We start from the raw sequence: 27000 nt of genomic DNA on the forward strand, positions 1-27000 counted from the left end.
CATACATTGGGGTGGGTCCATCAACCCTACAAGGACGATCGGGCCGGATCCTCAAATACACGGGTTGCAATCTCCCTGACTTGGCCATAAAAATCTGTCAGAAGAACAACATTGTCCCCTAGAAATTGGGTTTGACTGAGAATTCCCAGCTACTCGTTATGTCGTGGACTCCAAGATCGTCGTCCTTGGGTTTACAATGGACTGTTAGAGTAGTTTCAGCTGGTAAATAGTTCTGGATCACAACATGCTCTTTCCCCAAACATCTCCCACAAAACTAGTTAGTAATACAGAACAAATAAATATGAGCTTAACTGATTAATTCACCATTGTGCGATATCTATCCTCCAATATCAACATCATTCAGCTATTTAAGGATGGAGGATATCCAATCGCAACTTGCCATAAAGGTCAGCTCCAAATCGAGTAAATCCATAGATTAATTAAAGGAGAGAAACTGAAGACAACTTCTTTTTCATTACCCTTTTATTTTTCTTCCTTTTAGTCTGGGATAAGAATTCCCATATTACCTTTTATTTCTTGTCACTTTTTTATTTTTGGATAGGAATTGCTATATTACCTTTTATTTCAGTTAATTCCGTATTTGACGTCGCACGATAAGACAATATGTGTTGAAATTTTGCCATCTACAGTTCCACATTTCGTGTATTTCTACTTATCCAAAAGTTTGAATATTGGTTTTTCAATCTTCAATGCTCTCCTCTGCAGTTTTTTTTTTTTTTCATTGAGGAAAGAGGTATCAAATTCAAATATTTTTTAAGAAATTGTTAAGCAAGATGCTCATATTTAGGTAAAATAAAATAGGGAATCATGGTATACTCACGATAGGTTCAAATCTTAGTGGACGCAATTTTTTCCATCTATTATTCCACAAATTGCTAAATACACTTACGCATGAAACTAGGGGCTAAAAAGAAAAAACAACATTTTGACAATATTACAATATAACTTCGACATGGTAATCGACTCGGTCAATGTCATTTGGCACCCGTTAATGGAAGCTCTAAAAGGTAAACTAAATGCAAGTCAATCGAATCGGATACGCCATAATGACGAGGGTTAATTACCAAATCTTGAATTAAACACGTCCGTCCACTTCCATAATAATGAGATTTCAAGGGTTACGTCATGATTGTCTTCCCTAGGTGTTTACCTCCACCACGTCCGTCCCCTTATAACGTGACCACTAGGCCTTTTTACCTGATTCCCTAGACCCAATGTTATGCAAGACGAAGGGCAGACTTAGACGGGTGTCTATACGAGGTTTTAGCCTACACAGGTTTAGAGTTCATTACATCTGGAAATACAAAATGATAGAAACCATCGACATGACCATTAGTAAGCCGATGCTGACGATTTGAAACATATTAGATAGCCGGTTTTGTTAGACCCTTTTTGGGGAACTTCATTTTCTTGTTCAATGTCAAGTTCTAACACAAGTATGATCACTCGGATGGTTGAAGTCGGAACGATATAATCTCAACATTTAAGCTCCCTCTAATCAATAAAGATAAACAGCTTTATTGTACAGAATGTTTTCAACACACACACACACACACACACACACATATATATATATATAGGTAGACACGGCCGGTTCGGTGGAACCGCCGGTTCTCAGGCCGGTTCGAACCGGAACCGGTTCCGCTTCCGCTTCGGAACCGTCTGTTCATTCCGATTCCTTTTTAATAATAATTTTTAAAATAATAAATAATAAAATAAATATAATAAATTATAAATTATAAAATATAATTAAATTGTACATTGTAATAAAATATGGGCAAAAAAAAAAGAAGAAGGAATGGGCTTGAACTTAATGAATTATCATTAAGCGCCTACATATCTTCTTGGGGATAGAAGAATCAAAGCCCATATAGTTCTTTTACCTTTGAGAACCCCAACTTACCTCATCATCAATCGTCACTACCCGTTGTGGTACCCGTGGCGGTGGTATCTCCAACATCATCGCTAAAAAATTCGTGTTCACGATCTAACTCTTGGTGTCGATATTTCGCCCTCGTCCAATCGCTGACATAAGCTTGAGCTTCCACAGAGTCCGGGCTTAATCTTGAACGGCGAGCGTCCAAAATTAATCCTCCAGCACTAAATGCTTGTTCAACTGCAACCGTTAAAGAAGGGGTTGCTAATATTTGACGAACGATGAGGGCGAGAACTGGATACTCGATTTGGTGACTCTTCCACCACTTCAGGATTTCAAAATCTGTACTATGTTCTGCATCACGAAACTCAAATTGAGTGGTTAAATATTTTTCTAATTCAGAAATACTACCTGTTGCCCCTTTTTTTTTTTTTTTTGCCTACTCTTAAGCATATTATACCCTCTACTAAGTGAACTACCACCTTCGCTACGTGAGGCAGTAGATTGTAAAGATCCGGAATCACTTAAATCATATCTACTACAAAATTCTCCATATAATGCTACTATAGATTCTTTAACATGTCCTAATATATTTGAAATATCTATTGAATCTTCCAAATGTAAACAATCATGATAATACACATTCAAATAATCTTGTAAACCTTCTAATTTAATACGTGGATAAAAAACAATACCAATTAAATAGACAAGAGGAATTTGCAAATAATAATGCAACCATTTTTCTCGCATCACTAACATAGTTCGACCTAATTCGGTATCATTTTCATATTCACTAAAAACACTACCAATATTAACACACTCTATTAAAAATAAATGCGTTGTAAGATAATAAATACCAGATAAAGTCTTAGTAGCATCATTAAAAATTTTCAAAATATCTAAAATTTTCTTGCAAACGTCCCAATGTTGAGGAAGTAAAGTAATTTCGGGAATATTTTGTGAAATAAACATACATAATAAATTTTTATATTCAAAAGTTTTCTGAAGCAACTCGTACGTAGAATTCCAACGAGTCGGAATATCTTTTGGAAATCTTCTTGCCCTTCTCCCATTTTGTTTACAAAATTTTCCCCATGATTTCATACATTGGGGACGACTTCATAAAAATTTAATTGCACTTTTTATTGGGGCGAGAGAAGTGTCAAGAGTTCGTAAACCATCTTGTACACATAAATTTAAAACATGACAATCACATCTAATGTGAAAAAATTGTCCGCCAAAAGTGGGTTTGCAAATATTTTCTAATTCGGGAATAGAAGCGGTATTTGCGACGGCATTATCAAAACCAATTGAAAATACTTTATTTATTAAATTATATTCTTCTAAAACTTGCCTAATTATTCTATAAATATTATGAGCCGAATGGCTTTCATCAAAAACTCTAAATGCAATAAGTCTTTTTTGAATCATCCAATTGTCATCTATCCAATGATACGTGACACCCATATAAGAATGAATTTGCCAAGGATCACTCCAAATATCGCTACCTATATGCACACGTCCATTGAATTCCGCAAAAAATTTTGCTAAAGATTTTTTTCCTTTTTTATAAAGATGAAAAACTTCGCGTTTAAGAGTATTTTTTGGAATAGTTGGCGCTTGCGGAACCAACGCAGTATTTATCAAATATTTCATATTAAAATTTTCACCAGTATTAAACGGAGCATGATCAAGGGCAACATATTCACCTAATGTTTGTTTATAAAGTGCTTCGGTGAAACGAAATAAAGGATGAGGATTAGAAGTGGCGTACCCGGAAATTTGTTGTTGCGTATTGTCGATCCCCGCTTGCGTTGGATGTTTTTTCGTCAAATGCCGACGGAATGTTCCGTAGCCGTCTCCTTTGGTAAATTTATATGTTTGCGAACAATATTTACATTTTACATTATACTTACCTTCGACTTCATCACGTACCTTGTTGAAGTGTAGACACAAGTCCGATGTATTATCTCGGCCCTTCCGTTCCGGCTCATTTGCCGTTGACGTTTCTTCAACACCAGTGGGAGGATGAAGACTTTCTTGTGTTGGGATGTGCTCGACGTTCGGAATCGGGACATAGTTGATATTATCGTCGTCGTCTTCCCAACTTGCATACTCACGAGGATCATATTCGGGAATGGGATACTCGGAATCTCCCATAGTCATCTTGCCCTTGTCGGCATTTCTGCTTCCACTTGCCATTTTTGAGAGAATTGATCGGAAATCCGATTGAGAGAATTGAGTCGGGATTAAGAGAATTGGGAGAATTTGAGCGATTTGAGAGGATTTAGGAGAGAATTCGAGAGATTGTTCGGAGAATTTGTGACAAAAATGAAAGGGGAAGCATATGTATTTATAGGCAAGAATTATTTTTAATTCTTTTTTTTTTTTTATTATAAAGCAACGGCCAAATTGGCCGTTGCACGTTGGCAACGGCCCAAAGAAGAGGGGGGGGAGGGGGTAGTGGCGGGCCCGGGGCGAGAGAGCCCAACGGCTCTCGCCCCGGCTTTTTTTTTTTTTTTTTTTAAATTTTCGCGGTTCCGAACCGGCCCGGAACCGCCGATTCCGGGCCGGTTCCCACGATTCCGGAACCGTGGGCCCGGTCAACGGGCCGGTCAATGGGCCGATTCCGGGCCCACGGGCCCAAATGGCCCCTTCTATATATAGGGAATATTGCATGGATCTTATCATCGTAAATGATGAAAATCTAGCTTTCTAAACTAATAGCATCTTAAAAAAAAAAGGTAACCTTTTCAAATCTCCCCAGCTGCGTCTTGGGAGATTTAACCGGTGGTATTGGCGCTCATACCTCCACCACCTCGAGGAATAGTCCATTGCATGTGACAAACCTCGATTACCAAAAAAAAAAAAAAAAGTAACCTGTCAAATTTGTGAAACCTTTATATGTGCGTGTATTGCCCAAGTCAAAACAAGCCAACATAGTTGGATTGTGATAGAATTCTTAGACATTAAATTATGCATTCATCTACAAGTTTAAATTTTTATAATAGAATTGATCTCACAAAATTTCACATAATATCAGAGCAGAAAGTCCCGAGTCTCCCTTAGTTTAGGCAAAAAAAAAAAAAAAATCAGACTAAGCATGGAGGAGAATGATAAAATACTTAAAAAGTAAATGACACCTAACTTAAGCTTTTAAAATAATTGATAGTGATTTCACAAAATTTTATAAATTCTTGTAATTAAAAAAATTTACCAAGATGTTTGGAGCTACAAGCATAGAAACGTCGGTGCGCCACGGAACCCTTTGCGTTGCGGACATTTGTCTAATAAAGCAACAACAACTAAGTCACGAAGTAGTTTTCCCTCCAATTTTTTTTTATTGACCAGTTTATTATTAACTACTTATCTTTGCGGCTGGTACCGACAGTAGCGGCATATAATCAGTTCTTATTTCATTTATTCACTTTACTTTTTCTACGAGCTTCTTTTTTATTCCTCCGTTGGATTCTCAAACACAACCAAATAGAATTCAAATCGTTTGGTCCTCTATCAGGACTTTCTTTATCAGTTTCAGTGAATCTCATAAAACTGTGTCACTTCTCTGTAGGGTAATCAACTCTCTACGATGTTTAAATGTTTCTTCTTAGTCATTAGGGAAACAAGAATCGTGCACACAAGACAATTTTCCAATTACTTTTGGTTGCAGATTAATTAGTCAACTTGCTAGTGAGAGGTCTTTCTCTTTCAGTGATATCATACTCATTTGATTCATTATTTTCCGGGCGTTGTTTTTTTTATCTTTCATTGATATTGTCATTGATATCGAGAAATTGTCCAAAAAGTCTTAAATCAATTACACTTTTATCAATTCAGTTCTAAACATTATAATTGTACCAATTAGTCCTAAACTTTTTAATTTTTTTTGCCCATTGAGTCTATCCGGCAAATTTTGGCCGAAAATTGGTGAAGTGGACATCGGCTGTCCTATGTGGCATGCCCAGGACTGATGTTGATACTTTTTAATATATTTCCATTCTTTCGAATCACTTATTATTATTTTTATTTCTTTTTGTTCTTTTTCGATTTTTTTTTTGTTTTCATCTCTTATCCTTCTTTTTTTTTTCTTATTTTTTGGTTGTATCTTAACTTTTTTTTTCCCAATCAGATAGGCCTTGTCGACAGGAGGCCTAACGAGGGTTGCCTTGGCCTTATCAGGCCCGCGACAGACAGGGAAAAAAGGGAAAAAGATAAAAGAAAAACTAAAGAAGGAAAAGAGAATAAAATAAAAAAGGAAAAGAAAAGAAAAAATAACAAGTAGTTAGAAAAATATATTGAAATATCATTAAAAATTATCCACGTTAGTGTCGATCATGTCATATAAGATGGTGAGCATTCACATCATTGATTCCGACCAAAATTGGCCGGATTGACTCAATTGAGAAAATGTAAAAATGTTTAGGACTCAATTCATACAGTTTTCACCACAAAAAAAAAAAAAAAATTGATGCAGTTATAAGGTTTAGAATTAAATTGGTAAAAGTTCAATAGGTTTAACACAACTTTTTGGACAATTTTTCCTATTAATATCTTATAATACTCGATTCCAACTTATGATTCCACTTGATTCAAGATTTAAATAGTATATATCTATCAGACAAATCTATAATATTATACCTTCATGTTGAATCTAACGATTCCATATAAATATTACCCATTTATTTGCTCTACCTATCAAATGGAGTAGGCTCATGCCATTTCATGGTGTATTACTATATCCTTTTTTTGCAACTTCTCCACAATATAGACAATGATTTGTAAATTACAAACCGGCTGTGAATTACATGACACATAACCTATTCTATGGTACGCTTAACGAGTACTTAAAATTGTGTTATCATTGCGTATGTACACCCTTCTCCACTACTCCCATATGGCGCTAAAAAACTCTAATTCACACCTGCCATCGCTGAACTTTCCTTCCTGCGAAATACTGCTAAATTATACACCATTCCATTTATCATTGCATTATAAAGAGCAAACTTATATTTTATTATTATGTAACGATCAGAGTATGACATGCATCATAAAATATGCCAAAGTTACAACATTTCGATGGTTAGATATATGAAAAAATGAATTATTTCGGTTAATAGATAAGCATCCAATTGTATATTCGATATTGAATCAAGAGATTCGCTTGCGATTTCAAATGATTAGCAGTTCATCTAATAGACGCATATATCTGGGGCCTTAAATCGGATTGATGTGTACGATTCTAATAACCATGAAAGTAATCTGTAATGAAACAAACTAGCAAATGCATAAAGAAGAGGGAAGCTTGGATGAGTTCTTATAGAAGTTTCATTGTTGAGATACACGTGTGAGTTGTGTTAGAGAATTGTCACTCAGAGAATTTATGTGGTGTGGAAAAGTTAATTTATCTAAGTTACTTCACAACTCACTGGCTTAAACTTTTTAATTAAGATGGTCCAATTGAATATGTTGACAGACTCAAACTTGGGCTCAAACTTGGTGATCTCCCTGGATGAATGTATCGAACTTCTACTGTGTATTCTCAATAGATGGTATGAGAGCCGATGGTTGATTAGTAGGCTGGCCAACGCGGTTTCTAAGTGATGGGCGTTGTGGTGTAGCAATGAGAGTTCGATGGCAGACTTCATGGTTCGGTTTGGAGAAAGAGACGAGGGATGAAGTTGGGGGTTGATAAAGATTCAAGTTGAAATATGTTAGTGCAGAATGATACCTAAATTAAGAGGGAACAAACCTAACGCTAGAGCTCACACGTGAGGAGAAGATTGTTAAGATGCACGTGTAAGTTATGTTAGAGAAATCCCATGTCAGAGAATTGGTATGATGTGGACTAGTTAATATATTCAAGTTAATACATTACTCATTGATTTAAGCTTTTCAGTGAAGGTAGGTTTAACTGAATATGTTAATAGGCTTGGACTTGAGCTTCCTCTTAACAATCTTCCCGAATGAAGGTATCGAATTTGTACTGCGCACTTCCTACATCCATCACCACATTCTGTCTTGAAGATTTAGAAGAGCCTCTTAAACTTTAAATCCATTAATCCAACAATTTTGAAATTCTTGCCTTTCATCGGTAGAACCTGGTCAAAATATTATAATAGGATTTATTCCATCTATTGGCGTTGCACAACATAATTTCTATCGTGTATATCGCAGCAAAATCCTTTCCTCTTAAATACTGATGAACAGAAAATAATGCACTTTCCATGTAGCTCATATATCTCTCTCTCTCTCTCAACTCCTGTTCATGTTCCATTTCTGTCTGCCTCTCGAGCTCACAAACCAACTAGAAATCTATTGTGGCCTGTCACACATAGACAAAGTACGAAAACAAAATAGACAGACAATCGAGGGCAAAATGGAGAGAGAGAGAGAGAGAGAGAGAGAGAGAGAGAGAGAGAGAGAGAGAGAGAGAGAGAGAGAGGCTTAAAACACTTTGACCTGAAAAAACTTGCAGACATAGTTAGAGAAGTCACAGAGAGCCTCATCGTCCGAAGTCCAAAAGCATTCACTTGCAGGGTTCTTAGATCTCTTGTCATCTTTGTACTGTTTCTTCTTCAAGGAACACATGGTGAAAACCCATATAGGTTCTTGACCTTGAAGGTCAGGTATGCTGCCATTTACCCTCTTGGTGTTAAACAACAATTTCTTTCAGAACGAATTTTATTGTACATGCTTAAGAACTCAAGGTTGTTGAGTCTTGATACACCAGCAGCATTACAAATTAAAAACCGACAAGGCTTAACACTTATTAAACATTTCTTTATTAAAAAAATGTTTACATTGAAACATTTTGACAGCGACGAGAAGGGATACAAATAATAAGCACAAATAGAATGACACAACACAAAGAGACAATACTATTAAAAGAGAGATGTCTATGGAAATGGAAATGGTGAGGATATCAGAAGAAAAAACACGCACTTATAAGGACATATTTATTTAAACAATAACAAATATGATTCTTATTCCATCTGAATTGTGATTTCACAATATCATTTTTCTCTCACATATTCACATGGGAGGTTTCAACCCTGTTTCGGTAGGAGGATTCCATGGATAACAAATATCATACACTCCAGTGGGTCCATCCAACCTACAAGGACGATCGGCCTGGATCCTCCAAAAACATGTGTTGCAGTCTCTCTCATCCCTGTGTTGGACATATATATCAAACCAATGAAATTGACCTAGCCAGGAAAAGCTGCAAAAGTACAACGTCGTTCCCCAGAAATTGGGTTCGAATGAGAATTCCCAGCTGCTCGTTATGTATTGGACTCCGAGATCATCATGCTTGGATTTGCAATGAACTATTAGAGTAGTTCCGGCCGGCAGACCGTTCTCGATCACAACATGTGCCTTGCCCCAAACATCTCCCACAAAACTAGTTAGCAATGAGCAACAGATAAATATGAGCTTAGCTGATGAATTCATGATTGTGCGATATCTATTCTCCAATATCAACATCATTCAGCTATTTAAGGATGAAGAATGGAGAATATTGGATGTCGCCAACTTGCCATAATCATATGACCGTTTATTTTTGTTCTTTTTGGTCTGCGATGAGAATTCTCATATTACCTTTTACATTTTTCTTTTTCACATTGGGATAATAATTTCCATATAAGGTCAGCTCCAAATCGAGCATAATATCTTCTCCACGGATAAATTAAAGTAGAGAAAATCAGGACAACATTTTTTTTATTACCCCTTCATTTTTCCAGTTGGGGGTAAGAATTTCGATATTACCTTTTATTTTTCTATCTTACCTTTTATTCTTGTTCCTTTTTATTCAGTGAAAAGAATTGCCACGTTACCTTCTATTTTAGTTAATTTCATCTATTGACGTCGCACGATGGAATTACGGTCTTGTACACCCCGGCAACATCCCTGCATGCAAGACAGCATCTGTTGAAACTTTTTGGCATCTACAGTACCACCTTTCGTATATTTCTGCTTTCCAAATTCATATAGTTCTACTCCCTGTCAGGTTCAGTGAATCTCAGAAAACTCTATCACTTTCACTATAGGGTAATCAACTCTCTAAGATGTTCAAATGTTTCTACTTAGTCATTAGCTAAACAAGAATCGTGTATGCAAGACAATTTTCCATTTACTTTTCGTCATAGATTAATCAATCAACTACCAAGAGATGTTTCCCTTTAAGTGACATCATGCTCATTTGATTGTCATAATTTCGGGACCTTCTTTTGTTTCCCTTTAAGTGACATAATGCTCATTCGATTGTCATAATTTTGGGACCTTCTTTTACCCTTTGCTGACATTATTATTAGTATCGTATAATTCTCAATTCCAACTTGTGATTCGATTTGATTCGAGATTTAAATAATGCTTATTTATCAAGCAAAGATTGTTTTAAATCCCTCTGAGTCCAATTTATTTTAGCCATGTATAAGAGCAAGAAAACACCCTGTTTGGGACCTTTTCGATTTTTCCAAAACTACCATTCACTATTGTCTCAAACAGCTGACAATGGCACCATTTGTGCCGAGAGCTAATCCTTGCCATTCTGCGCACGACAATGCTGGCTCCATACCCTTCTTCTTTAGAAGCATAGCACCATTTACGATTGTCCCAAAACATTTTCAAGCAGCACTCGATTCCAAATAATATAGCCTACAATTTGGATAGAGATAAGAAACAATACAAGTAATAAGTGCAAATAAAATGACAAAGAATGAAGAGACAACAATTTAAAGAAAGAGATGCCAATCGAAAGTGAAATGATGTGGATATTAGAAGAAAATGTGTTTGTGTGTATGTATATGTATAAAAGATAAATAAGATGATTCTTATTACATCTAAATTGTATTGCATCAATTCACAACATCTTCTTTCCTTATCATACATTTACATGAGAGGCTTCCTCCCTAATTGTGTGGGAGGATTCCATGGATAACAAGTAGTGTAATCTTTGGTGTCTTTCACAAACCTACAAGGACCATTAGGCAAGATCTTACACAAGCATAGATCACATTTTGCTCCATCCCTATGGTCATCATATACATCAAACTTGTGAAATTGACCCGGCCATGAAAAGCTACAAAAGAAGAACGTCGTCCCCCAAAAATTGGGTTTGAATGAGAATTTCCACTTGCTCATTATGTGTTGAACATTGAGATCATCATTCTTGGATTTGTAATGAACTGTTAGAATAGTTCCAACTGGCAAATAGTTCTTGATCACAACATTTGTCTAGCCCCAAACATCTCCTGCATAACTAGTAAGCAACAAAGAACAAATAAACATGAGCTTAGCTGATAAATTCATCGTTGTGGAGTATCTTCGCTCCAATTTCAACGTCAATCAAGAATAGAGGATCTCAGATGTTGCCAACTTGGTATAATCCTATAACCTTTTCCTTTTGTTCCTTTTGTTCCTTTTGTTCCTTTTTACTCTGCGATGAGAATTCCCATATTACCTTTTACACTTCTCCCTTTTTACATTCGGATGTTCATATAAGATCAGCTTCGAATCAAGTATAATATCTTGTGCATTGATTAACCAAAGGACAGACAATGAAAACAATTGGACTCTTTATGGAAAATGCTTAGCTGACTGCACCATCACTCTGTCTAGAGTAACATTAGCTCCAAATCAATTATAGGATATTGTGCATAGATTAGTCAAAGGAGAGAAAGGAAGACATCACTTTTTTCAATACCCTCTTGTTCTTCCTTCATTATTGGTCGAGCGTAAGAATTCCGAATTACCTTTTGCTTTTCCATATCACCTTTTATTCCTCGTTCCTTTTTGCCCTAGGATAAGAATTGCCGTGTTACCTTTTATTTTAGTTATTTCCATATATTGACGTCGCACGAAAGAATTCCAATCTTGTACACCGCAGCAAGATCCCTGTATCCAAGACAGTACATGTTGAAATTTTGCCATATATTGTACCAACTTTCGTGTATTTCTTACTTATTGGTTTTTGAATCTTCAATCCTCCCTCTATAGAGGTTCTCTGTGAGGTGTAAGGACTTTCTCTGTCAGTTTCACGGAATTTCAGAAAACTTCGTGACAATTCCAGAGTAATCGTTTCGTGTAAGTCACTACCTAAACAATGTGATTGACATTATACTCATTTGATTGTTATTATTTCCGGGCCTTGTTTTACCATTTATCTACATTGTTACCAATATCTTACATCAATTCCAACTTACAATTCGATTTGATTCAAGATTAAACAATGCGTATCTATCAGCGAATATATGCAATACCATATCTTAACGTATTTATTAGTTCGCTATTGATTCGATCGTTTCGATATTGATTTCAATAGTTTATATTTTATCATATTGTACTTATCAAATATGTAGGTTTCCTTCTATTTCATGGTGTGTTACCATATTCTTTTTACTTCTTCTCAACGACATAGATAAAAATTTGTAATTTACAAACCGGCTGTGAATGATATGGCACATGACCATTACAATGATATGCTTAATGTGTATTTGAAGTTTTGTTATCTTTGCCTATGTACATCCTTCTCCACCGCTTTCAAATCGCGCTAAAAACCTCTACTTCACCGCCTCTGCCGGACCTTCCTTCCTGCTAAATTCTGCCTCGATCATCATCTCCTTGTCTCGTGGTGATCAGAGACGTTACATGTCCATCACCAGGGGAGAGAGCTCAGAACCATATCAGTTTTGTGGGAGGACTCCATGGAACATAAATATCAAACACTCCAGAGACACTCGGCGCGTTGATCTTTGCCCCTTTTCCATACATATAAATGTCGAACAATGAACTTGACCTAGCTATGACATGGCGCAAAAAGAAGAACATCATGCCGAGGGTATCAGCAAGAATTATGATCTTGGAAATAAAAATCTTAATTTCGAGTGTGAGTAATAATCCCCTAAGCATAAGAAGTTATAAAATCAATTTTTTTTTATTGAAACAAAAGTTACATTTGATCATTGATCACAAGTACTTATACGTGATTTCAATTTTCATGGTAACCAGAGCAAGAGCATTTTTGTCCAAAAATATTTTCAATAAAAAAAGAGCAAAATTTATAAAAATAAAAATCCCAATTCTTTCCCTACCCTCGGGTCTCAACCCACTTCATAAACGAAATGGATGAGGAGATCTGAATGGAGTGCTGCCTAAGTTAGGACCCATGGGCACCGGCAGAGTGTGACTGGGCGGTGGTGCCCGACCGGTAGAGGTGGCAAGTGACCAGGTGGTGGCGAGGGCCTGCGAAGGATGATGGATTTTAATTGAATCTAAGGATGTGTTTGTTTTAGGGAAAATGTTTTCTCGGTTTTTCGGACTTTCACCCGTTTGCTTATGGGAAAATGATTCGGTCAACGGAAAACACTTTTTGATCGATGGAAAGTTTATGTATAAAATCAGGAAAGTAAGGGTTTGTATAGTAATACTCTAAAAACACGTATGGTAAAAAATTATTTCAAAAGTGTTCCGAGAACATTTGTGAGAAACAAAAAACACTTTTGGAGCAAAAATGAGAAACAAAAAAAAATTATTTCTGGATTTTGGAACACTTTTTAGAAATAACTCGAGGGCGAGCTTGTACAAGCCTCCATCGCCTAGCATCGTCGGCGAGGAGTTGAAACGGCCGCCGCTGCCCATTGCTGCTAATCGCTGCCTTCTGCCGCCGATCCCCCGCTAACCGCCACCGCCCGCTGCCGGTTGCGGATCATCCCTTTTGGTGAAAAAAGTATTTTTTTTTTGTACTTGCCAAACGCGTTTCTGTTCTCGAAAATCGTAGCCGAGAATAGAAATACAAAAAAAATGATTCTGTTCCAAATATATTCCCGGGAACATAAACGTTACCATACACAACCTAACACTCTAGAAACGCATATGGTAAAAAATTGTTCCAAAAGTGTTTCGAGAACACTTTTGAGAAATAAAAGCACTTTTAGAGCAAAAATAAGAAACAAGAAAAACTTATTTCTGGATTTTGGAACATTTTATAGAAATAACTCGAGGGCGAGCTTATGCAAGCCGCCATCGCCCACCATCGTCGACAAGGAGTTGAAGCCGCCGCCGCCGCCCGTCACTGGCTGTCGGTTGCCGGCCGCCCGCCATCCCTCGCCGTCGTTGCCCGCCATCCCTACGCAGCCCGCTGCCCGTCGCCGGTCGCCACCACCCCCCCTGCCGGCCTCCGCCGCCGTCCGCCGCTGGCTGCCGATTGCAAATCCTTCCTTTTGATGAAAAAAGTATTTTTTTTTTTTGTACTTGCCAAACTCATTTCTGCTCTTGAAAGTCGTAGTTGGGAACGGAAACACAAAAAAAGTGTTTATGTTACAAATATGTTCCCCGGAACATAAACATTATCATACAAACCATAAATTCCCCAATCTAAAGAGGTGAAAACCCTTTCTGAAATTGCTCCTCATTATTTTTTAATATTTTAATATTTTCTTGGTACTTTTTTGTTTTTCTTTTCTTTTCTTCCCTTGCCACGACTGGTTGGCAGTGGCCATTGCCAAGCCTCAAGGCCATCGGGCGAGCTCACCCAATCTCGACGAGCCTCACCCAAGGCTGATTAGAGAGGCCTTTAGGATTTTACCTCCTGTCGATTCTTTTTTTTTTCCCATAGAAGTCTTCCTTCCCATTTGTGTAGGAGACTTCTATGGATAACAATCAATACAGTCTTCAATGTGTATATCAAACGTACAAGGACCATTGCATGAGATCTTCCAAACACACAAGTCGCAAGCTCGTTCGTCCCTCTTTTACTTACATATGCCAAACTGGTGAAATTGACCTGGCCATGAAAAGTCACAAACGAACGACTTCTTCCCAAACAAATGAGTTTAAATCTGATTCTCCAAATGATCTTTACTTACTGGACTCCAAGATTGTCTTGCTTGGATTTGCAATGCACTTTTAGAATAGTGTTAACTGGCAAATTATTAAACATTTCAAATTATGTCTTGCTCCAAACAGGCTTCCATGGATAACAATCAGTATAGTCTTCGGTGTGTATATCAAACCTATAAGGACCCTTGGGTGAGATCTTCCAGACGCATAGATCGCAAAATCTTTTATCCCTCTTTTGCTTATATACGTCAAACCGGTGAAATTGACCAGGCCACCAAAAAGTCATGAATGAACTTCTTCCCAAACAAATAGGTTTTGAATCTAAATCCCCAGATGGTTGCTACGTATTGGATTCGAAGTTCATCTTGTTTGGATTTGCAATGCATTGTTAGAGTAGTGTTAACCGGCAAATTGTTAAACATCCCAACATATTTTTTGCTCCAAACAAGCTTACATGGATAACTATCAGTATAGTCTCAGGTGTGTATATCAAACCTACCATGACCATTGGGCGAGATCTTTGAAACACACAGGTCGCAAAGCTCTTTCATTGCTCTGTTGCTTATATATGTCAAACCAGTTAAATTGACCCGGTCATAAACAAATGGGTTTTAAATCTGGATCCTTGTATGGTCGTTAGGTATTGGACTCTGAAATTGTCTTGCTTGGATTTGCAATGCATTTTTTGACTAGTGTTAACCAGCAAATTATTAAACATCTCAACATGTCTTGCTCCGAATAGGCTTCCATGGATAACAATCAATATAGTCTCTGATGTATATATGAAACCTACACGAGCCACTAGGTGAGATCTTCCAAATACAGGTTGCAAGCTCTTCCTTCCCTCTTTTGACTGGATAAATCAAGTTTGAGAAACTGATCCGACCATGAAAAGTCGCCAACGAACCCCTTCCTCCCAAACAAATGTATTTCAAATCCTAATCCCCATATGCTCGTTACATATTGGACTCCGAGATCATCGTGCTTGGATTGCAATGCACTATGCTGTTGACACATAGAGGTCTGACTTGCATTTAATGAAAATTAGGGATCAAATCCATGGATAATGACAGGATTTCACTCGTAAACAGAAAATAACAATACTGCATAGTCTTGCATTCCCATTCTTCACTGCGTTCTTCATCATGTTAATGTGAAACATATTTGTTTAGAAATAGCGTGTCACCATCCTATTTGAGCAAATGCGGTATTGTGAACGTCGTTTAAATTGGGCTCTAAATTCATTGAAATTTCAGAGTCTAGCCCACTTGAGCCCGGCCCCCCTGAGGAATTTAACCTCACGCCCCTTTCCCTAGCCTAGCCGAAATTTACATGTGCAATGTGTGGTGTTCTAAATTGGAAACGAAACAAATCAATATCAAGGGTAATCGAAAGAAAATTTTGGCCAAGGCAAGGGGGATAAAGGAAATTTTCAGCCAAAGGATACTAATGAGAATACCGGAATGGAGGATACCGGAAGTCGTCAACTTGCCTTACATATATAACCTTTTCTTTTTGTTTCCTTTCACTCTGGAATCAGAATTCCCATTTTACCTTTTACAGTTTTCCCATTTTACATTGGGATCAGATTTTACATATAAGATCAGCTCCAAATAAAGTACAATATCTTGTGCATTGATTGGTTAAAGGAGCAACAGTGCAATCTACACCCCCACAATTTCTCAAGGAAATCAGATAACTTTTTTGTCCGGTTTCTTGGAAAATCAAAATCCCACTCGTTGGGATTTCATTCCCATGAATCTTTTTTTTTTTCCTAAAAGAACCTAGAAATATTAATGATAAAAATTTAGATAATCACAAATATGAAATTATATTTAGTTATTTTTTAGATAAAAAAAGTATACTTTCACTATATTAAATGATATTTAGTATAGTAGTGATACATTTTAGGGTGATGTATCTTTTATTTTGTTTACATCAATCTTCAATCACATTTTAAGGAATTATACTTTCATTACTATTTTTCCTTTTATACAAGTTTAAAAATCTGGCGTTAAATATAGCTTTTTTATATAAACATTATAAAATGTATGAATTTATAAGAGTTAAACTGCACATTTATTTAATTGACGTGTACATGATCAGAAAAAATTGAAAGAATTGATAGTCCACAATTTACTTTTCTCATTTATCAATTCTTAGATATCATTATTCCTTTTCTCTAAAATTGTGTGACGTGAAATAGAACACATTTGAAACTAGCGTTGGACATTTAAAGGACTTGGCTAGCACTTGATATTTACGGTTGTATTTCAAGAATTTACAAATAGATTTTCACTTGTTGAAACTAATCCTTCGGTCGCCCATCCTAAGCAAAACAAAATTTGTGGTCCTGTTAGCCAATCTAAAAATTAATAAATAAAAATAAATTAATTGGAGAAATTTCTAAAAAGTTGGGGAGACGTTTTTTAAGATAAGCTGAAAAAAACAACGAAAGCTTTGTCACTACCAACTCTCTAAAGGTTTAAACGTCTCATCTCAATCACTACCTGAACATTCAATGGACATCATTCTCATTTGATGGTCATTTTTTTCTGGTCTTGTTTTACCCTTTACCGTAATTGTTATCAATATCTTGTATAAATTTCAACCTATGATTCGATTTGATTCGAGATTTAAATAATGCCTCTCTTTGAAGAGAATCTATGTAATGCCGTATCTTAACAAATCTATCGATTCGCCATTTATTCTAACGTTTCAAAGTGGATTTTACTAGTTTTTTAATTATGATATTGTTCCTATCAAATGTGTAGGTTCCGTTCTATTTCATGGTGTATTACCATCTTCTTTTTACATCTTCTCAACAATGTAGATAACGATTTGTAATTTACAAGCCGGCTGTGAATGAACATGGCACATGAAGAACGGTTCTTGTCTACCCTCTAACCAATTTACCTATTGATTCATATATGTGCTGGATCCCTCCTTAGTATTCCCTTTAATCTGTGGCCGGTACTTGGCCATTGCCAGCGATGGCCTCGCGGCCCCTGCTGATCACAGGCAAAGTTTGCTTTCGCCGGATTTGGTGAGGGCTCAAACCTCACGGCCAGAGCAAGGGCTCGACCCCCGCGGCCTGGCAAGGGCAGCCTCGTCAGATCCGGAAGCTGTGATGGAGGCAACCACATCGGAGCCCCAGGGGGCTTCAATGATGCAAGGATTGGGGGAGCACTCGGGGTCGCATGTGATGATGATGATGAGGGGCTTGGGCTTGTTCTTGGAACCGGGAGGGGCGACGGACGACCTATGGAGGGAGGTGAAGACATTGAAGCCGCAAGGCACCTCGAAAATGCAGGGGGTGAGGGAGGGCTCATGGCTAGCCGCGAGCGCCGTCCATGGTTGCCCACCGCCACCACCATCTTCATCAACTTGGGAAAATGTCAATATTGAGCCCACCTGTTAGAGCCCACACCAACCCCCCTCCTGGCTCCCCAAAGACAGGATTCATTCTAATTGCACTGCTCTGGCCAAATTTTGGTAGATTAAGTTTGTCTATGTTCATAAAAGGACATGAGAGTGCAAATCTCTCGGTCAAGAACAACAAAAGCTGGAGAAGAACAAGACGAAAGAGGAGATTCTCTGATTGGCAAAAGTTTGTTTCTTATCTTGAACTTCGCAACATCTAAGGATCTAACCAGAAAAAGTGAACAGCAGAATGTCGATTTTTTAATAGATAAAGGGGCCCCAAAAGAGGATAGGCGATTTCTCCTTCCATGGGTTTCCCGAGCATTCCTCGTTTCGTTATCACTACTTTCCTTGCTGCTCATATCCGACATATCGGCAAGCTAGGCATGAATTGACCATTATAAAAACTTAAACTGTTAAATAAAGGCATTGTTAGATAAAAATATAATACAATAGTTAAATATTACATTAATAAATGTCAAAGAACGAAAGACCAATCCTTAGGTCAAAGGTCTTTCGTCCACGACTATTTTCAATGGAACAGACTCTTCCTGTCCCGACGACTCGACTACTTTCATCCTCTTATGTTGGAGTATCTCGAGTTGGCTCGACAGTCTCTTCAACATAAATTCAAAAACCATCTTTCCCCTAACTCCGGGTATCTTTCGGTACCTGTCTACCACATACAGCCCATCGTACGTGAAGGTGTGACCCATATCTTTACGGATCACTCTCACCGGTTGGTTTTTCTTCATGCTGTTCACTAGGGCTAAATTCCCTCGAGTAAGACTTTGATCTTCGGCCCTCTTGTCGTAACTAAGCGTTCCACCTTGGCCCAAATAAACCAGCTCATCTGGTTTTGTCGGATCATCTGTATAATCCCAGGAAGCAACAATGCTTGTGGCTAAGACGTCCTGGTGAGATCCCATGTAATCAATGCCACCCTGTAGAGGGCGATGGAGTCCAACAACGGCTAATTCCATCCTGTATCGGAACTGGTCTCCCACTTCCACTCCTGGAACTTCTCCGATAAATTGAGCTGTGCCGTGGACATATCCAACTCGTTTCTTGACTTCTCTCGCGGCATAAAGGTCTATCCTTCTGATGAAGATGCTCTCTTTATCCGCTTTTGTTTTTTCCAAAAAAAGCTCCCGGATAATCTCTCTGTACAGTGCTAGAGTTGACATTACTCTCTGTCTGGCCGGCTCATGTCTGTCCGGAGACTTACGCTTAGGACCTTTGTCCCTCGCGACAGAGGTCTCCGGCTCTTTGGGGAATATTTGGACATCGTCGTTGACCATGCCGCAGTGGTGGCAAATGAATTTCTCAAATTCGTCGGGAACGAATTCTCGAGGCGACAAGGCCTTCTCTGGGAGAGAATCACCATTCATGTTCTTGATCAATGGCTCATGGATACAAGCACTACAACCCACGGATAGAAGCTTTCTTATAGCTCCGCAAAATTTGCAGTGTAAGGCTCGGCGTGAATTCCTGAGGTGCGGTCGTGTTCGCGTGGGGCTCCGAGTGAATTCCTGACGAAACGTACGAAGCTCATTCACCTTCTCTCTCTCTCCAGCTAACTTCTGTTCTTCCTGCTGGCTGAGCCAGATCACCTGTTCCGTTTTACATGCGAACGAGTGGTCGTGTTCTTTTGTAGAGTTGGTCATATTTAAAATATTCGGCCCACCTGTCAAAGCCTACACCAACCCTCCCTCCTCGCTCCCCAAAGATAGGAATCTTTCTAACCGCCGGCATCGCTGGTCGGGCCAGACTTTTATATAGATTAAATCTGCTTTCAGTTATCTCCTTGATCTCCTATCTTTGTCGCCTTCCCTATATCCACGTTCATAAAAGCACATGAGAGCGCAAATCTCTCGCTCAAGAACAACAAATGCCAGAGAAGAATAAGAAGAAGAGGAGATTCTGTGATTGCCGAAATTCTGTTTCTTATCTCGAGCGTGAGATTTTTTGTGTAAATAATGATGAAATTACAACTTTGCGCAATTAATCAATGGAATGTATCCACTTTCCACAATTAAAAATTTGTTCACGCATCGCCACTCATATAGGAACTTATCACGCTTCAGTTTTCTCGAAGTTATCCATTTATCAAAATTGGTAGAAGTCGGCTACATTTAGGCGGACAAATAACTGAGGACGGCGCAATGCATCGAACGGGAGTGCATGCGCATGGTGACACGGTCCACTAGAGGGGGCCGGTTCGACGGAACCGCCGGTTCAGGTTCAGGAACCGGCGGTTCCGGTTCCAAAAAAAGGTGGAACCGGAACCGGCCCTTGAAGAGCCGGTTCCGGTTCCGGGTTTGGAACCGCCGGTTCCGGGCCGGTTCAGGTTCCGGTTCGGAACCGCCGGTTCCAAAGCCCAATTACTCTTTTTATCAAACCTATTCCCTTTTTTTAAAAAAAAAAAAAAACCAGGTTGGAACCGTGGGCCCGGTCAACGGGCCGGTTCCGGGCCGGTCAATGGGCCGGTTCCGGGCCCACGGGTCCATTTGGCATTGTCTACGGTCCACGGGTCAGTGATGGAGAAAAACGACTAGCATTAAAAAAAAGTGGGGGAAATTAAATACTAATTCGCATGCGTTCAATGTATTGCATAACGTCGACCACCTTGGAAAACTAGAACAAAGCATCATCGACGTACACTCTTAGTTGTGGTAAATGTGACACGAGTGTACTGGTTTGGAAGTTTTTATGAAACAAAAATTAGTTTAGAGCTAATAAGCCACAAGTATACCAATTTGGAGTTTTTCGTAGTATTAGCCATATTAAATATACAATACTATTATATGGTATTGATTTTCTACCATGCATAAGAAAACATGCTATATCGGTTATCATATGAAAAGAAAATTAAGTAAAATACTTAAAAACTGTAAAATTTGTTCACATTAGCTTTGAATGTGCCATGTAGAATTGCCGGTGTCCATGTCAATGATTTTCGGCCAGAAATATTTTGGTGGACTACATTAGCAAATCATCAAAAGATTTAGAATTCAATTGATACAATTTTTTACTCAAAAAGTTGGTAGAATTGAAAAGTTTAGGTTGAATCGGCACAGGTGTAATAAGCTTATATGATTTTTTTTTTTATACTTTTCCTATTGAGAATCTATTAGTACACGGTAACTTAAACACAACATGATGTGTATGGCCAGATTGATTTTGTACCTTACTTTCTTAATATAAATGTTAGTAGAATATGTATTGACTTATTTTCATTCTAAAACATCTTAAACTTTCACAACGTACAAATATCGGAACATAAATTCCCATATACTTTTGGCATACTTTTTTCGAAATATGAATGGTATTTCAAATGTTGGAGGGAAATATGAAAAAATATCTTTCACTTTTGCTCAATCAAGAACAAAGGGGCCCTAAACTTTATTTCCAAATAATAAGATCATCGCATATCATTTGAAAAGTGAGAAAGTACAAAGGCAACTGGATTTATGAGTATGACTTAGGCTCTGTCTTGTTAGCAGGAAACAACTTTCAAGAAAATATTTTTTTTGGATTTTTTGGCGTTTGGTTCACGTAAAATAAGATAGTCAAGAAAAACATTTTTCACCCATGGAAAAAACTCCTTTAAAAGTGAGGAAAATATTTTCCTCTTTTTATATTCTTCCTCCTCTCTTTCACATTTCCCATATTTTTAACAGTTTCTTACTTTATTTTCATTATTCATTTATTTTTAAAATTTTTAATTTTTAATTTTTTTCTTGTTAATTTTTAATTTCTATATTTTTAATTTCTTTTTTTTTTCTATTCCCTTCTTCTTTGACTAGTCACCAGCCACGGCCATGGATGGTGACCGCCCACCTGCGAGGCATCGCTAGCCTCGAACGAGGCTTGGCGAGCCATTACGAGCCTCACCGGCGAGTTTGAGCCTCACGGTCGGTCGCCGGTTGCCGTCGTGGCTGGCCACCGGTAGAAAACATGAATAGAAAAAAAAAAAAGAAAAAATGTAAAAAATTAAAAATAGTTAAATATTTGATTTTTTAAAAAATAAAAATAAAAAATTATTAAAATAAGCGCATGGAGAAAAATCAAATCGGATTTTTTGTACCAAATAATGGAAAAGAAAGGATGCAGAGAAAAGCGATCTGGACAAAGTCTCGATTTTTTTTGTAAACAAAACTCTATTTCTCCGTTATAGTGAATTATTTGATGTTGGCTCTCTCCATGAATGTAGATATCGATATTTGAATGGAATTACGTAAATTTTTTATGTCCTTTATTGTTTCTTTTTTCTCTAATCCACTAGCATTGACACAAATTACAAGGTCCTGATTAGTTTTCGCATATTAATTACAACATTTTGTTTTTTACATTCAAATGGAAGCCTAGTAAAGGACAAATGATTATTCGATGGATACACAGACAAAGAGTGCAAAATGGACGGAGTTTATGTTGGAAAATGCTGTTATCATGATTCGCGCAACCGTCGAAATGTGAGCATTGGCTAAAAGACTCTGGGAGAAAATCGAGAACTAACGTGGGCATCGGTTGTTCTATACGGCATAATCAACACTAACATGAACATTTTTAATGATATTTTAATATTTTTAAATTTTGTGATTTTTTTTTCTTTTTTTCCCTTTTCCATATTTCTTTTTCCCTTGATTTTGACTAACGGTCAAGTGAAAGCTCGCGTCCCGGCCCTCGCTGTGGCCAAGCAAGGGCTTGGCCGACCAAAACGAGGGCACGCGAGCTCTCGCCCTAGCCCTCAACGGCCACAGCGAGGGCATCAGGTAAGGGCCGCCAAGCCCTCCCTGGCCTCACCCAAAAATCAAAAGAAAAACACAAAAAAGGTTTGGGGATGAATTGATAAAAAGTTCAATAGATTTAACACTTTTTTTGGTAATTTTTCCTCGGTTATTACAATGATCATGGCCCACGTGAAGCCAATGCGCATACACTGTCAGATCCCATGATTTTTATGTGGAACTTGCCTTATCTAACGGTGTATATGAATTAGGCTCGCAAGAGCACGTGGACCCGCGAGCACAAAATATTGAATGGATTGACTTCCAAACGACACTTGCAACCAACCATGCCAACAGAGCAAATCCGCCACCTCGACACGACGTTGACACCTCCTTAAGGACAATACGAACTATGTTTTCTAAATAATGAACATGTACATACATTATAACAATGAGTATCAAATAAATCGTAAATAGATCATAAATTAATTTACAACTTACTTAAATTCAACTTACCTCTGTGACTCTCTTTTCATTCTCTCTTGCTGTTACTCGATCTCGCGCTTGCTCTCTCCGCACTCCATGAGTTTTTCCGCATTAAATAAAATATGAAAGGCTGTTGTTTGGTCGGTCGGACATTTTTACCAAATAGGATTTGAAATATCCTATGCAGTGTTTGGTAATTTCTGGATATAATATAGATTCAAATAAACATTATCCGAAATCAGAGTTTGGATCCTCTCTCTTTCTCTCATGATCGGTGGTGAAGTAAGATGAGACACCACAGATCGTCATCTTTATCCTTCAGCAACGGTGTGTCCAAGGAACTTTATCTTGCTAATGATTATCTGTCCTAGGCCTCTCCAAAGGAAGAATAAGAACTGTCAACCAAGCAGTTGAGGGATATTCTTATTCTCAGCTTCAAACTCCATTGGAACAAGCAAAGATAGACACTAACTAATCCTTTGATTAAAAAAAAAATAAGGTCGATAGGCTCATTAGGTTTTTTTCTTTTTTCTAATTCATGCGTTTACTTTTCTATATTGTGTATAACTCATATTTTCGCAGAACTTGTCTGGTTAAGTTTGAAGCAATTTGATTTAGAGGAAAGTATGTAAATCAAGGCCTCATACTGATTTAGATAAACTAGTGACATTCGCTAGATAACTATTTATCGGTGGCGACAACAGACGTTTATTTAAGCGAAGACGTTATTTCCAAACAAAAACAACATAAATTGTTTTAAAATATCAGAGTAACTTAAGTTAAGTTTATTTTCTTTTCGGTGGTCAAAAAGTTATGTTATTTGATAAGCAATGTCTATGGTAAGAGTTTTAGAACTCTCTCTTTGTGCAAACTTAAGCATTTATCAAGGGATCAAAGAATGTTACACATGCTCCTTCCATGCCATGATAATGGACCCTCGTTCAAATTTGAAACCGGTCAACATTCCATGCACCTTCCAAATGTTCCAATGATGTACTTTTTGTGTGAAATTATGACCAGCATTACGTGTTTGTAATTATGTGTCTTAAAGTTTGCGAATTTAGCAAAGCAGTGATTTCGTAAGGTGGTCCAATTGGGCACACTGGCCCACGCTGCGGGCATAGGATAAAAGTACTAATTTGATTTGTCAAATTTAGCCTTTTTTTTACGTCATCCCTTATAGAGTATTAGGTAGGTATATAAAAAAATACAATCAAGAACAAAAGGCGAGAAAGTGCAAACTTTTCTCTGCATTTTCGTTTATCGTTATTGACTAGATTTTGAAGATAATCAGCGGAATTTAAATAAAAGTTTTCTTGCTAACAAAGGAAATACGTTTTTTGTTAACCCATAGAGTATTCATCCAGAAGCTTTTCATTTGAGGACAAAGTTCCTAAACTTGGTTCACTTTAAGCTGGTGAGATGTCCGCATTCGGTTCCCCATTTATATACGCAAGCGAAAATCTCTCTATCAAAAGCAGCAAAAGCCAGCGAAAAAGAAGGAGAGATTTTTGAGTTCATTAAGATGGCGGTTAGGTATCGCGGGCTCCGCTTTCTTCCCACTGATGATGAACTCTTTTTCCATTACTTGATCTCGAGTCTGCACCGAGAACCGCTGCCCGATCCGGACCTCATCCGCGATTACGACTAGTACGGCGACGGCGATCCCTGGAAGAATTTTGGCAAAGATCGGGATGAGAAGTCATGTTTTCACCATGCTGAAGAAGAAGAGCAAATCGAGAGTGGATAGGACTGTTGGCTCGGGTACTCGGAAGGGCGAACAGAGTTACAAAATCAAAGATTCGCAAGGTGAGGTAGTTGGCTACAAGAAACTCTTTACTTTCGAACCTAAAGCCAGCTCGAGCGCGGAAGCCGACAAGGCCAATAATGGACACTGGATCATGTACGAGTACTCGAGGCATCCACACAATATATGTGTTTCTTTCCCTTTTCTTTTAGGTTATTAATTATTATAAATACACGTCCTTAATACTTTTGTATATGAATTCCTTGGACATGATAACCGTTGCATGTCAAGTTTGTCGATGTTGGACAATCTTTTATGTATAATGTGTTCTTTGATCAATCGGTTAATTGCAAAAAAGCCACAAATAACAATTTTCATTATGGTGTGGTTGATCTAGAAAATGTGCTTTTGTCGTAACACCAATTTGGCTCTTGCTATAGATTGCATGTACATTTCGATTTGGCACAAATAGTCTCTTCTTATTTCATACAAGTATTTTTTGTTGTTTAATATTCTGTTTTCCCTTTTTTCTCAAAAGAAACAATGATTTATTTTGTTTATATATATAATGCAGGACACGGAGCGCGTATCTTATGCATTATCAGCAACAAATACGTCGAGAAAGCAAGCACGAAGGTGTGTCAGAATCCGCATGGCCGAGTGCATCTTGAGGAAGAGAATCGACAAGCGAAGAAGGCACGCCCGCGCGCCGCGATGATCGCACAAATGCCGACGACATTCCTTCTGCCGCTTCGCCTCCCTCAACTCCTGCCACCACTCAAGCTCAACCAACGGATTCCCCGCCTTTCAACGACGATGAAGTCGTCGTTCCGCAAAACATTTGTGACCCCCACTTCCCCGGATTTTGCTGGCGACGCCAACCTCAATTCACATGTTGCCGCGACGACAAAGACCGTGCCAAAGGACATCCACTGCGCTGCTGATTTCCCTGCTTTTGGCGGCCCGAATGGTGGTCGACATTCCAGGACGAGCACGGCGGCACACGTGCTCAACTGGGAATGGACGAATCGGTTGAAGAATATGGAATTCACTCCGTTAGTCAAGTACCTCCTTTGTAAGGCCGTCAAGGATCGCGCTCGAGCTCTCCATGCAAGGAACGACCTCCGGGAGGAGTTCCAGCTGATTTGCCGACCTCCGGGAGATTTGATGATGCAAACTATTAATAACTTTGGTTGTAGATTAAAGTGCTCGTGGTCTTCAAACTATTTAAGCCCTTTGTCTTCATTTTTTGTGCTGTTAACTTTGTCAAGAATGCCATTTGAGAAGCATCTTCTCTAACAGGAGCCCTTTTTCTTCTTCCTCTTATTCCTCGTAGTTATTTTTTTTTTAAGTGGTGCTTGCATTTGTCATTTTTTTTTCTGCTTGTTTAGTAAATAAATTAACTACCAATTAAGTTGGTCGTCAATCCACCACCGTCACCGGCGTACGATTTCTGGGGCCCTCATTATCTGTCATTAATGAACCAACGAAACACTCACAGATCAACACAATTCGCGATAAAATGAATTAAAATACTTGAGATTATTGATGTTGTGCTTAGAGATGCATTTTTTCATAAATCACCAATTATTATATTTAATCTCTTAGTTTTCATTTTAGAGAACCTACGAAAGAAAAAGTGGTATTTGTATAAGACGGTAGCTGCTATATTTACTTATACCATAAAAATTAAAATGTTTAATTTGATATCGCCCACTAAATTGCCTTTTTTCAATAGGAAAATGTAAAGAGGAAATTTAAATGTTAACCATTTACTTTGCACCACACCGTGTTTTTTCAAATTTTTAGTCCATCACAATTCTTAAAATGAAATTATGATGTTTAAAAGATTATCGAGATTAGGAAATAGAGTAACGGTG

General features: G+C 37.9%; 1 pseudogene; it reads left to right on the top strand.

Annotated features, from left to right (window-relative positions):
- Positions 1–24898: 24898 nt before the first annotated feature.
- Positions 24899–26419, top strand: LOC125315265 (annotated as a pseudogene).
- The last annotated feature ends 581 nt before the right edge of the window (positions 26420–27000 follow it).

The sequence above is a fragment of the Rhodamnia argentea genome, chromosome 5, assembly GCF_020921035.1.
Source record: "Rhodamnia argentea isolate NSW1041297 chromosome 5, ASM2092103v1, whole genome shotgun sequence".
NCBI lineage: Eukaryota > Viridiplantae > Streptophyta > Magnoliopsida > Myrtales > Myrtaceae > Rhodamnia > Rhodamnia argentea.